Source organism: Pseudorasbora parva, chromosome 20 (assembly GCF_024679245.1).
Source record: "Pseudorasbora parva isolate DD20220531a chromosome 20, ASM2467924v1, whole genome shotgun sequence".
NCBI classification, from domain to species: Eukaryota; Metazoa; Chordata; class Actinopteri; order Cypriniformes; family Gobionidae; genus Pseudorasbora; species Pseudorasbora parva.
Window position 1 is genome coordinate 15,552,717 of NC_090191.1, and position 12,751 is coordinate 15,565,467.

General features: G+C 43.8%; 10 non-coding genes across 10 annotated transcripts; all 10 read right to left on the reverse strand.

Moving 5' to 3' along the window:
• Positions 1-154: 154 nt before the first annotated feature.
• On the reverse strand, positions 155-368 carry LOC137050053 (small nucleolar RNA U3). Its single transcript, XR_010899813.1, has one exon. It is a non-coding gene; the product is annotated as a small nucleolar RNA U3 (small nucleolar RNA).
• A 1,104-nt stretch (positions 369-1,472) lies between these two features.
• On the reverse strand, positions 1,473-1,686 carry LOC137050100 (small nucleolar RNA U3). Its single transcript, XR_010899857.1, has one exon. It is a non-coding gene; the product is annotated as a small nucleolar RNA U3 (small nucleolar RNA).
• Positions 1,687-2,790: 1,104 nt separating this feature from the next.
• Positions 2,791-3,004, reverse strand: LOC137050101 (small nucleolar RNA U3). Its single transcript, XR_010899858.1, has one exon. It is a non-coding gene; the product is annotated as a small nucleolar RNA U3 (small nucleolar RNA).
• A 1,104-nt stretch (positions 3,005-4,108) lies between these two features.
• LOC137050111 (small nucleolar RNA U3) lies at positions 4,109-4,318 on the reverse strand. Its single transcript, XR_010899867.1, has one exon. It is a non-coding gene; the product is annotated as a small nucleolar RNA U3 (small nucleolar RNA).
• A 1,104-nt stretch (positions 4,319-5,422) lies between these two features.
• LOC137050091 (small nucleolar RNA U3) lies at positions 5,423-5,636 on the reverse strand. Its single transcript, XR_010899849.1, has one exon. It is a non-coding gene; the product is annotated as a small nucleolar RNA U3 (small nucleolar RNA).
• A 1,103-nt stretch (positions 5,637-6,739) lies between these two features.
• Positions 6,740-6,953, reverse strand: LOC137049991 (small nucleolar RNA U3). Its single transcript, XR_010899757.1, has one exon. It is a non-coding gene; the product is annotated as a small nucleolar RNA U3 (small nucleolar RNA).
• Positions 6,954-8,057: 1,104 nt separating this feature from the next.
• LOC137050008 (small nucleolar RNA U3) lies at positions 8,058-8,271 on the reverse strand. The gene has a single exon (XR_010899773.1). It is a non-coding gene; the product is annotated as a small nucleolar RNA U3 (small nucleolar RNA).
• Positions 8,272-9,375: 1,104 nt separating this feature from the next.
• Positions 9,376-9,589, reverse strand: LOC137050036 (small nucleolar RNA U3). Its single transcript, XR_010899797.1, has one exon. It is a non-coding gene; the product is annotated as a small nucleolar RNA U3 (small nucleolar RNA).
• Positions 9,590-10,693: 1,104 nt separating this feature from the next.
• On the reverse strand, positions 10,694-10,907 carry LOC137050054 (small nucleolar RNA U3). The gene has a single exon (XR_010899814.1). It is a non-coding gene; the product is annotated as a small nucleolar RNA U3 (small nucleolar RNA).
• A 1,104-nt stretch (positions 10,908-12,011) lies between these two features.
• Positions 12,012-12,225, reverse strand: LOC137050055 (small nucleolar RNA U3). Its single transcript, XR_010899815.1, has one exon. It is a non-coding gene; the product is annotated as a small nucleolar RNA U3 (small nucleolar RNA).
• Positions 12,226-12,751: the final 526 nt, after the last annotated feature.

Below are 12,751 nucleotides of genomic sequence, written 5' to 3' on the forward strand. Positions count from 1 at the left end.
AGAACAAGCAGGTGGACACGCTGACGATTGAACAAAACTGCTGCCTCACACAACCTACTCCTAGCACTTGACTGCACATTTGGACAAAGTTTGCTTTATAGGGGATGCAGGGCCCAAAAAACAATAATCTCCAAATGAGACTTGAACAACAAACACCACTCAGAACACACCCCTTTCTTCAATATTGCAAAAAGCAATACAGAACGGTCATCAACAGCACAGAGTTCACAAACAAAGTCGCCGCTCTGTGCCCAGTTCACGCTCTGAAAGGAGCATCACAACTCTTCATCGTGGGCTGGGAGACAAACATTTTCAAAACACATTTCCAAGCAAAGAACTATAGAAATGATCCCTGAAAATATAGTCTTAACGAGTCATGGGCACTCAACCGACATTCCATTCTGATGCGCCTCTCCTCTCAAACGGTTTTGCGTAGTTGAAATCTGCGGGCTTTAAGGTTTACGGAACATTTTAGCACTCACGTCGGAGCCAAAGGCACTTCCACAATCTCCTTGAAGCCTACTGTTAAGATATGTGGAATGCAAACAACAATCCTTAAAGTCATACTTTTTTGCAGCATTGCTACCGGTGTGATGCTTTGTAGTCCACTCGTTGAAGCTAAATGTAGAAAATCTTTTAGAGGAAAAAAGCCACACACGCACTAACGATTCTTAATGTAGACATTTCAGAAACTTGATGTTGGTTGCGCACTTAGAAAAAAGAGCTCAGGCTGACTTTGATATCCCAACTACCCAGTGACAGGCCCGGTTTTCCCATGAAATCTCATTTCGTATATCTGCTGTATTATCCGAGGTGCAATACCACATCGCTGCAAACATGTCAACTTTTCGCAGTGATGTGGTATTGTGTCTTATGAGACAATGTTCGCTTTACACAAAGGACGTTGTGACATGGGCCCAGAGCCGAGGTGAGATTTAATCTGCCACAAAACACAATCACAAGGGAGACGGGATCCAGGTTAACAGAAATGATCTTTTATTTAACCGAGAACTTAGGTTCTTCCAGGGCTGGGGTATACATGGAGGCTTTGTTCCCTACATCTGTTTCAACGCTGGACCACCTTAAAGGGGGGAGACGGAACAGAAGAAAAGCAAAGACGGTAAAGAAGACGTTGCAAGGCTAACTCTGTCCTTTACTCTTCAGCCGGTTTCTCTTTGGCCAACCTGTGCATCAGCACCTCATCCTGAAAGAGTCTGTACTCAAGACCATCCAGCCTTGAGAGAAGTAGAGTTCCCAATTTTATGATGAAGTCCAAAAAGTCATCACTGGCTACACCTGTAGGTGGTTCTATATTTGGAGAACAAGCAGGTGGACACGCTGACGATTGAACAAAACTGCTGCCTCACACAACCTACTCCTAGCACTTGACTGCACATTTGGACAAAGTTTGCTTTATAGGGGATGCAGGCCCCAAAAAACAATAATCTCCAAATGAGACTTGAACAACAAACACCACTCAGAACACACCCCTTTCTTCAATATTGCAAAAAGCAATACAGAACGGTCATCAACAGCACAGAGTTCACAAACAAAGTCGCCGCTCTGTGCCCAGTTCACGCTCTGAAAGGAACATCACAACTCTTCATCGTGGGCTGGGAGACAAACATTTTCAAAACACATTTCCAAGCAAAGAACTATAGAAATGATCCCTGAAAATATAGTCTTAACGAGTCATGGGCACTCAACCGACATTCCATTCTGATGCGCCTCTCCTCTCAAACGGTTTTGCGTAGTTGAAATTTGCGGGCTTTAAGGTTTACGGAACATTTTAGCACTTACGTCGGAGCTAAAGGCACTTCCACAATCTCCTTGAAGCCTACTGTTAAGATATGTGGAATGCAAACAACAATCCTTAAAGTCATACTTTTTTGCAGCATTGCTACCGGTGTGATGCTTTGTAGTCCACTCGTTGAAGCTAAATGTAGAAAATCTTTTAGAGGAAAAAAGCCACACACGCACTAACGATTCTTAATGTAGACATTTCAGAAACTTGATGTTGGTTGCGCACTTAGAAAAAAGAGCTCAGGCTGACTTTGATATCCCAACTACCCAGTGACAGGCCCGGTTTTCCCATGAAATCTCATTTCGTATATCTGCTGTATTATCCGAGGTGCAATACCACATCGCTGCAAACATGTCAACTTTTCGCAGTGATGTGGTATTGTGTCTTATGAGACAATGTTCGCTTTACACAAAGGACGTTGTGACATGGGCCCAGAGCCGAGGTGAGATTTAATCTGCCACAAAACACAATCACAAGGGAGACGGGATCCAGGTTAACATGAATGATCTTTTATTTAACCGAGAACTTAGGTTCTTCCAGGGCTGGGGTATGCATGGAGGCTTTGTTCCCTACATCTGTTTCAACGCTGGACCACCTTAAAGGGGGGAGACGGAACAGAAGAAAAGCAAAGACGGTAAAGAAGACGTTGCAAGGCTAACTCTGTCCTTTACTCTTCAGCCGGTTTCTCTTTGGCCAACCTGTGCATCAGCACCTCATCCTGAAAGAGTCTGTACTCAAGACCATCCAGCCTTGAGAGAAGTAGAGTTCCCAATTTTATGATGAAGTCCAAAAAGTCATCACTGGCTACACCTGTAGGTGGTTCTATATTTGGAGAACAAGCAGGTGGACACGCTGACGATTGAACAAAACTGCTGCCTCACACAACCTACTCCTAGCACTTGACTGCACATTTGGACAAAGTTTGCTTTATAGGGGATGCAGGCCCCAAAAAACAATAATCTCCAAATGAGACTTGAACAACAAACACCACTCAGAACACACCCCTTTCTTCAATATTGCAAAAAGCAATACAGAACGGTCATCAACAGCACAGAGTTCACAAACAAAGTCGCCGCTCTGTGCCCAGTTCACGCTCTGAAAGGAACATCACAACTCTTCATCGTGGGCTGGGAGACAAACATTTTCAAAACACATTTCCAAGCAAAGAACTATAGAAATGATCCCTGAAAATATAGTCTTAACGAGTCATGGGCACTCAACCGACATTCCATTCTGATGCGCCTCTCCTCTCAAACGGTTTTGCGTAGTTGAAATCTGCGGGCTTTAAGGTTTACGGAACATTTTAGCACTCACGTAGGAGCCAAAGGCACTTCCACAATCTCCTTGAAGCCTACTGTTAAGATATGTGGAATGCAAACAACAATCCTTAAAGTCATACTTTTTTTGCAGCATTGCTACCGGTGTGATGCTTTGTAGTCCACTCGTTGAAGCTAAATGTAGAAAATCTTTTAGAGGAAAAAAGCCACACACGCACTAACGATTCTTAATGTAGACATTTCAGAAACTTGATGTTGGTTGCGCACTTAGAAAAAAGAGCTCAGGCTGACTTTGATATCCCAACTACCCAGTGACAGGCCCGGTTTTCCCATGAAATCTCATTTCGTATATCTGCTGTATTATCCGAGGTGCAATACCACATCGCTGCAAACATGTCAACTTTTCACAGTGATGTGGTATTGTGTCTTATGAGACAATGTTCGCTTTACACAAAGGACGTTGTGACATGGGCCCAGAGCCGAGGCGAGATTTAATCTGCCACAAAACACAATCACAAGGGAGACGGGAGCCAGGTTAACAGAAATGATCTTTTATTTAACCGAGAACTTGGGTTCTTCCAGGGCTGGGGTATGCATGGAGGCTTTGTTCCCCACATCTGTTTCAACGCTGGACGACCTTAAAGGGGGGAGACGGAACAGAAGAAAAGCAAAGACGGTAAAGAAGACGTTGCAAGGCTAACTCTGTCCTTTACTCTTCAGCCGGGTTCTCTTTGGCCAACCTGTGCATCAGCACCTCATCCTGAAAGAGTCTGTACTCAAGACCATCCAGCCTTGAGAGAAGTAGAGTTCCCAAATTTATGATGAAGTCCATAAAGTCATCATTGGCTACACCTGTGAGTGGTTCTATATTTGGAGAACAAGCAGGTGGACACGCTGAGGATTGAACAAAACTGCTGCCTCACACAACCTGCGTTAGCACTTGACTGCACATTTGGACAAAGTTTGCTTTATAGGGGATGCAGGCCCAAAAAAACAATAATCTCCAAATGAGACTTGAACAACAAACACCACTCAGAACACACCCCTTTCTTCAATATTGCAAAAAGCAATACAGAACGGTCATCAACAGCACAGAGTTCACAAAGTCGCCGCTCTGTGCCCAGTTCACGCTCTGAAAGGAGCATCACAACTCTTCATCGTGGGCTGGGAGACAAACATTTTCAAAACACATTTCCAAGCAAAGAACTATAGAAATGATCCCTGAAAATATAGTCTTAACGAGTCATGGGCACTCAACCGACATTCCATTCTGATGCGCCTCTCCTCTCAAACGGTTTTGCGTAGTTGAAATCTGCGGGCTTTAAGGTTTACGGAACATTTTAGCACTCACGTAGGAGCCAAAGGCACTTCCACAATCTCCTTGAAGCCTACTGTTAAGATATGTGGAATGCAAACAACAATCCTTAAAGTCATACTTTTTTTGCAGCATTGCTACCGGTGTGATGCTTTGTAGTCCACTCGTTGAAGCTAAATGTAGAAAATCTTTTAGAGGAAAAAAGCCACACACGCACTAACGATTCTTAATGTAGACAATTCAGAAACTTGATGTTGGTTGCGCACTTAGAAAAAAGAGCTCAGGCTGACTTTGATATCCCAACTACCCAGTGACAGGCCCGGTTTTCCCATGAAATCTCATTTCGTGTATCTGCTGTATTATCCGAGGTGCAATACCACATCGCTGCAAACATGTCAACTTTTCACAGTGATGTGGTATTGTGTCTTATGAGACAATGTTCGCTTTACACAAAGGACGTTGTGACATGGGCCCAGAGCCGAGGCGAGATTTAATCTGCCACAAAACACAATCACAAGGGAGACGGGAGCCAGGTTAACAGAAATTATCTTTTATTTAACCGAGAACTTGGGTTCTTCCAGGGCTGGGGTATGCATGGAGGCTTTGTTCCCCACATCTGTTTCAACGCTGGACCACCTTAAAGGGGGGAGACGGAACAGAAGAAAAGCAAAGACGGTAAAGAAGACGTTGCAAGGCTAACTCTGTCCTTTACTCTTCAGCCGGGTTCTCTTTGGCCAACCTGTGCATCAGCACCTCATCCTGAAAGAGTCTGTACTCAAGACCATCCAGCCTTGAGAGAAGTAGAGTTCCCAAATTTATGATGAAGTCCATAAAGTCATCATTGGCTACACCTGTGAGTGGTTCTATATTTGGAGAACAAGCAGGTGGACACGCTGAGGATTGAACAAAACTGCTGCCTCACACAACCTGCGTTAGCACTTGACTGCACATTTGGACAACGTTTGCTTTATAGGGGATGCAGGCCCAAAAAAACAATAATCTCCAAATGAGACTTGAACAACAAACACCACTCAGAACACACCCCTTTCTTCAATATTGCAAAAAGCAATACAGAACGGTCATCAACAGCACAGAGTTCACAAACAAAGTCACCGCTCTGTGCCCAGTTCACGCTCTGAAAGGAGCATCACAACTCTTCATTGTGGGTTGGGAGACAAACATTTTCAAAACACATTTCCAAGCAAAGAACTATAGAAATGATCCCTGAAAATATAGTCTTAAAGAGTCATGGGCACTCAACCGACATTCCATTCTGATGCGCCTCTCCTCTCAAACGGTTTTGCGTAGTTGAAATCTGCGGGCTTTAAGGTTTACGGAACATTTTAGCACTTACGTCGGAGCTAAAGGCACTTCCACAATCTCCTTGAAGCCTACTGTTAAGATATGTGGAATGCAAACAACAATCCTTAAAGTCATACTTTTTTGCAGCATTGCTACCGGTGTGATGCTTTGTAGTCCACTCGTTGAAGCTAAATGTAGAAAATCTTTTAGAGGAAAAAAGCCACACACGCACTAACGATTCTTAATGTAGACATTCCAGAAACTTGATGTTGGTTGCGCACTTAGAAAAAAGAGCTCAGGCTGACTTTGATATCCCAACTACCCAGTGACAGGCCAGGTTTTCCCATGAAATCTCATTTCGTATATCTGCTGTATTATCCGAGGTGCAATACCACATCGCTGCAAACATGTCAACTTTTCGCAGTGATGTGGTATTGTGTCTTATGAGACAATGTTCGCTTTACACAAAGGACGTTGTGACATGGGCCCAGAGCCGAGGCGAGATTTAATCTGCCACAAAACACAATCACAAGGGAGACGGGAGCCAGGTTAACAGAAATTATCTTTTATTTAACCGAGAACTTAGGTTCTTCCAGGGCTGGGGTATGCATGGAGGCTTTGTTCCCCACATCTGTTTCAACGCTGGACCACCTTAAAGGGGGGAGACGGAACAGAAGAAAAGCAAAGACGATAAAGAAGACGTTGCAAGGCTAACTCTGTCCTTTACTCTTCAGCCGGGTTCTCTTTGGCCAACCTGTGCATCAGCACCTCATCCTGAAAGAGTCTGTACTCAAGACCATCCAGCCTTGAGAGAAGTAGAGTTCCCAAATTTATGATGAAGTCCATAAAGTCATCATTGGCTACACCTGTGAGTGGTTCTATATTTGGAGAACAAGCAGGTGGACACGCTGACGATTGAACAAAACTGCTGCCTCATACAACCTAAGTTAGCACTTGACTGCACATTTGGACAAAGTTTGCTTTATAGGGGATGCAGGCCCAAAAAAACAATAATCTCCAAATGAGACTTGAACAACAAACACCACTCAGAACACACCCCTTTCTTCAATATTGCAAAAAGCAATACAGAACGGTCATCAACAGCACAGAGTTCACAAACAAAGTCGCCGCTCTGTGCCCAGTTCACGCTCTGAAAGGAGCATCACAACTCTTCATCGTGGGTTGGGAGACAAACATTTTCAAAACACATTTCCAAGCAAAGAACTATAGAAATGATCCCTGAAAATACAGTCTTAAAGTGTCATGGGCACTCAACCGACATTCCATTCTGATGCGCCTCTCCTCTCAAACGGTTTTGCGTAGTTGAAATCTGCGGGCTTTAAGGTTTACGGAACATTTTAGCACTTACGTCGGAGCTAAAGGCACTTCCACAATCTCCTTGAAGCCTACTGTTAAGATATGTGGAATGCAAACAACAATCCTTAAAGTCATACTTTTTTGCAGCATTGCTACCGGTGTGATGCTTTGTAGTCCACTCGTTGAAGCTAAATGTAGAAAATCTTTTAGAGGAAAAAAGCCACACACGCACTAACGATTCTTAATGTAGACATTTCAGAAACTTGATAATGGTTGCGCACTTAGAAAAAAGAGCTCAGGCTGACTTTGATATCCCAACTACCCAGTGACAGGCCCGGTTTTCCCATGAAATCTCATTTCGTATATCTGCTGTATTATCCGAGGTGCAATACCACATCGCTGCAAACATGTCAACTTTTCGCAGTGATGTGGTATTGTGTCTTATGAGACAATGTTCGCTTTACACAAAGGACGTTGTGACATGGGCCCAGAGCCGAGGCGAGATTTAATCTGCCACAAAACACAATCACAAGGGAGACGGGATCCAGGTTAACAGAAATGATCTTTTATTTAACCGAGAACTTAGGTTCTTCCAGGGCTGGGGTATGCATGGAGGCTTTGTTCCCTACATCTGTTTCAACGCTGGACCACCTTAAAGGGGGGAGACGGAACAGAAGAAAAGCAAAGACGGTAAAGAAGACGTTGCAAGGCTAACTCTGTCCTTTACTCTTCAGCCGTTTTCTCTTTGGCCAACCTGTGCATCAGCACCTCATCCTGAAAGAGTCTGTACTCAAGACCATCCAGCCTTGAGAGAAGTAGAGTTCCCAATTTTATGATGAAGTCCATAAAGTCATCACTGGCTACACCTGTAGGTGGTTCTATATTTGGAGAACAAGCAGGTGGACACGCTGACGATTGAACAAAACTGCTGCCTCACACAACCTACTCCTAGCACTTGACTGCACATTTGGACAAAGTTTGCTTTATAGGGGATGCAGGCCCAAAAAAACAATAATCTCCAAATGAGACTTGAACAACAAACACCACTCAGAACACACCCCTTTCTTCAATATTGCAAAAAGCAATACAGAACGGTCATCAACAGCACAGAGTTCACAAACAAAGTCGCCGCTCTGTGCCCAGTTCACGCTCTGAAAGGAGCATCACAACTCTTCATCGTGGGTTGGGAGACAAACATTTTCAAAACACATTTCCAAGCAAAGAACTATAGAAATGATCCCTGAAAATATAGTCTTAACGAGTCATGGGCACTCAACCGACATTCCATTCTGATGCGCCTCTCCTCTCAAACGGTTTTGCGTAGTTGAAATTTGCGGGCTTTAAGGTTTACGGAACATTTTAGCACTTACGTCGGAGCTAAAGGCACTTCCACAATCTCCTTGAAGCCTACTGTTAAGATATGTGGAATGCAAACAACAATCCTTAAAGTCATACTTTTTTGCAGCATTGCTACCGGTGTGATGCTTTGTAGTCCACTCGTTGAAGCTAAATGTAGAAAATCTTTTAGAGGAAAAAAGCCACACACGCACTAACGATTCTTAATGTAGACATTTCAGAAACTTGATGTTGGTTGCGCACTTAGAAAAAAGAGCTCAGGCTGACTTTGATATCCCAACTACCCAGTGACAGGCCCGGTTTTCCCATGAAATCTCATTTCGTATATCTGCTGTATTATCCGAGGTGCAATACCACATCGCTGCAAACATGTCAACTTTTCGCAGTGATGTGGTATTGTGTCTTATGAGACAATGTTCGCTTTACACAAAGGACGTTGTGACATGGGCCCAGAGCCGAGGCGAGATTTAATCTGCCACAAAACACAATCACAAGGGAGACGGGATCCAGGTTAACAGAAATGATCTTTTATTTAACCGAGAACTTAGGTTCTTCCAGGGCTGGGGTATGCATGGAGGCTTTGTTCCCTACATCTGTTTCAACGCTGGACCACCTTAAAGGGGGGAGACGGAACAGAAGAAAAGCAAAGACGGTAAAGAAGACGTTGCAAGGCTAACTCTGTCCTTTACTCTTCAGCCGGTTTCTCTTTGGCCAACCTGTGCATCAGCACCTCATCCTGAAAGAGTCTGTACTCAAGACCATCCAGCCTTGAGAGAAGTAGAGTTCCCAATTTTATGATGAAGTCCAAAAAGTCATCACTGGCTACACCTGTAGGTGATTCTATATTTGGAGAACAAGCAGGTGGACACGCTGACGATTGAACAAAACTGCTGCCTCACACAACCTACTCCTAGCACTTGACTGCACATTTGGACAACGTTTGCTTTATAGGGGATGCAGGCCCCAAAAAACAATAATCTCCAAATGAGACTTGAACAACAAACACCACTCAGAACACACCCCTTTCTTCAATATTGCAAAAAGCAATACAGAACGGTCATCAACAGCACAGAGTTCACAAACAAAGTCGCCGCTCTGTGCCCAGTTCACGCTCTGAAAGGAGCATCACAACTCTTCATCGTGGGCTGGGAGACAAACATTTTCAAAACACATTTCCAAGCAAAGAACTATAGAAATGATTCCTGAAAATATAGTCTTAACGAGTCATGGGCACTCAACCGACATTCCATTCTGATGCGCCTCTCCTCTCAAACGGTTTTGCGTAGTTGAAATCTGCGGGCTTTAAGGTTTACGGAACATTTTAGCACTCACGTAGGAGCCAAAGGCACTTCCACAATCTCCTTGAAGCCTACTGTTAAGATATGTGGAATGCAAACAACAATCCTTAAAGTCATACTTTTTTTGCAGCATTGCTACCGGTGTGATGCTTTGTAGTCCACTCGTTGAAGCTAAATGTAGAAAATCTTTTAGAGGAAAAAAGCCACACACGCACTAACGATTCTTAATGTAGACATTTCAGAAACTTGATGTTGGTTGCGCACTTAGAAAAAAGAGCTCAGGCTGACTTTGATATCCCAACTACCCAGTGACAGGCCCGGTTTTCCCATGAAATCTCATTTCGTATATCTGCTGTATTATCCGAGGTGCAATACCACATCGCTGCAAACATGTCAACTTTTCACAGTGATGTGGTATTGTGTCTTATGAGACAATGTTCGCTTTACACAAAGGACGTTGTGACATGGGCCCAGAGCCGAGGCGAGATTTAATCTGCCACAAAACACAATCACAAGGGAGACGGGAGCCAGGTTAACAGAAATGATCTTTTATTTAACCGAGAACTTGGGTTCTTCCAGGGCTGGGGTATGCATGGAGGCTTTGTTCCCCACATCTGTTTCAACGCTGGACCACCTTAAAGGGGGGAGACGGAACAGAAGAAAAGCAAAGACGGTAAAGAAGACGTTGCAAGGCTAACTCTGTCCTTTACTCTTCAGCCGGGTTCTCTTTGGCCAACCTGTGCATCAGCACCTCATCCTGAAAGAGTCTGTACTCAAGACCATCCAGCCTTGAGAGAAGTAGAGTTCCCAAATTTATGATGAAGTCCATAAAGTCATCATTGGCTACACCTGTGAGTGGTTCTATATTTGGAGAACAAGCAGGTGGACCCGCTGAGGATTGAACAAAACTGCTGCCTCACACAACCTGCGTTAGCACTTGACTGCACATTTGGACAAAGTTTGCTTTATAGGTGATGCAGGCCCAAAAAAACAATAATCTCCAAATGAGACTTGAACAACAAACACCACTCAGAACACACCCCTTTCTTCAATATTGCAAAAAGCAATACAGAACGGTCATCAACAGCACAGAGTTCACAAACAAAGTCGCCGCTCTGTGCCCAGTTCACGCTCTGAAAGGAGCATCACAACTCTTCATCGTGGGCTGGGAGACAAACATTTTCAAAACACATTTCCAAGCAAAGAACTATAGAAATGATCCCTGAAAATATAGTCTTAACGAGTCATGGGCACTCAACCGACATTCCATTCTGATGCGCCTCTCCTCTCAAACGGTTTTGCGTAGTTGAAATTTGCGGGCTTTAAGGTTTACGGAACATTTTAGCACTTACGTCGGAGCTAAAGGCACTTCCACAATCTCCTTGAAGCCTACTGTTAAGATATGTGGAATGCAAACAACAATCCTTAAAGTCATACTTTTTTGCAGCATTGCTACCGGTGTGATGCTTTGTAGTCCACTCGTTGAAGCTAAATGTAGAAAATCTTTTAGAGGAAAAAAGCCACACACGCACTAACGATTCTTAATGTAGACATTTCAGAAACTTGATGTTGGTTGCGCACTTAGAAAAAAGAGCTCAGGCTGACTTTGATATCCCAACTACCCAGTGACAGGCCCGGTTTTCCCATGAAATCTCATTTCGTATATCTGCTGTATTATCCGAGGTGCAATACCACATCGCTGCAAACATGTCAACTTTTCGCAGTGATGTGGTATTGTGTCTTATGAGACAATGTTCGCTTTACACAAAGGACGTTGTGACATGGGCCCAGAGCCGAGGTGAGATTTAATCTGCCACAAAACACAATCACAAGGGAGACGGGATCCAGGTTAACAGAAATGATCTTTTATTTAACCGAGAACTTAGGTTCTTCCAGGGCTGGGGTATGCATGGAGGCTTTGTTCCCTACATCTGTTTCAACGCTGGACCACCTTAAAGGGGGGAGACGGAACAGAAGAAAAGCAAAGACGGTAAAGAAGACGTTGCAAGGCTAACTCTGTCCTTTACTCTTCAGCCGGTTTCTCTTTGGCCAACCTGTGCATCAGCACCTCATCCTGAAAGAGTCTGTACTCAAGACCATCCAGCCTTGAGAGAAGTAGAGTTCCCAATTTTATGATGAAGTCCAAAAAGTCATCACTGGCTACACCTGTAGGTGGTTCTATATTTGGAGAACAAGCAGGTGGACACGCTGACGATTGAACAAAACTGCTGCCTCACACAACCTACTCCTAGCACTTGACTGCACATTTGGACAAAGTTTGCTTTATAGGGGATGCAGGCCCCAAAAAACAATAATCTCCAAATGAGACTTGAACAACAAACACCACTCAGAACACACCCCTTTCTTCAATATTGCAAAAAGCAATACAGAACGGTCATCAACAGCACAGAGTTCACAAACAAAGTCGCCGCTCTGTGCCCAGTTCACGCTCTGAAAGGAGCATCACAACTCTTCATCGTGGGCTGGGAGACAAACATTTTCAAAACACATTTCCAAGCAAAGAACTATAGAAATGATCCCTGAAAATATAGTCTTAACGAGTCATGGGCACTCAACCGACATTCCATTCTGATGCGCCTCTCCTCTCAAACGGTTTTGCGTAGTTGAAATCTGCGGGCTTTAAGGTTTACGGAACATTTTAGCACTCACGTAGGAGCCAAAGGCACTTCCACAATCTCCTTGAAGCCTACTGTTAAGATATGTGGAATGCAAACAACAATCCTTAAAGTCATACTTTTTTTGCAGCATTGCTACCGGTGTGATGCTTTGTAGTCCACTCGTTGAAGCTAAATGTAGAAAATCTTTTAGAGGAAAAAAGCCACACACGCACTAACGATTCTTAATGTAGACATTTCAGAAACTTGATGTTGGTTGCGCACTTAGAAAAAAGAGCTCAGGCTGACTTTGATATCCCAACTACCCAGTGACAGGCCCGGTTTTCCCATGAAATCTCATTTCGTATATCTGCTGTATTATCCGAGGTGCAATACCACATCGCTGCAAACATGTCAACTTTTCACAGTGATGTGGTATTGTGTCTTATGAGACAATGTTCGCTTTA